Source organism: Actinia tenebrosa, unplaced genomic scaffold, assembly GCF_029948245.1.
Source record: "Actinia tenebrosa isolate PJP-AT-01 unplaced genomic scaffold, QUT_ActTen_1.0 PGA_scaffold6__47_contigs__length_16458017, whole genome shotgun sequence".
NCBI lineage: Eukaryota > Metazoa > Cnidaria > Anthozoa > Actiniaria > Actiniidae > Actinia > Actinia tenebrosa.
The window spans coordinates 5,473,644-5,473,997 of record NW_028292583.1 but is presented as its reverse complement, the minus strand read 5'-3'; the positions used below and the strand labels follow the sequence as shown (position 1 = coordinate 5,473,997).

Here is a 354-nt window from a genome sequence, read left to right as displayed (position 1 = left end):
ACCTAATGATGGTAGTTTAAGGTGTCATGCAATTCATTGTGTACCCTCTCCACCCCACTCCAGCCAGAATTAACTTTAATGCTTTTTTGAAGTTATGCATAATTATCTCTATATACATTTCTTCCATTTGGGATACCCACCTAAGAATATTGACTGTTCACTAAATTAATTAACAGGATGCATTTTTTCAACCTCATGGGTTCAACAATGTGGTATGGAGGGTGTGGTCACAAACAAAAAGGGAATCCAAGGTCACTTGTGGTCGCTCACTTCACACACACTATAGAAACACCTTCACACACCGAAGGTAATATTCCTGTCCCTGCCATCATTACAAACGTCAAGTCCATGATG

General features: G+C 39.5%; 1 pseudogene across 1 annotated transcript in view; it reads left to right on the top strand.

Moving 5' to 3' along the window:
- Window positions 1-207: 207 nt before the first annotated feature.
- Window positions 208-354, top strand: part of LOC148905901 (translocation protein SEC63 homolog) — an 11,635-nt pseudogene continuing 11,488 nt past the window's right edge. Inside the window, exon 1 of the transcript XR_016121530.1 lies at window positions 208-307. The product of XR_016121530.1 is annotated as a translocation protein SEC63 homolog (transcript). The remainder of the gene's footprint in view (window positions 308-354) is intronic.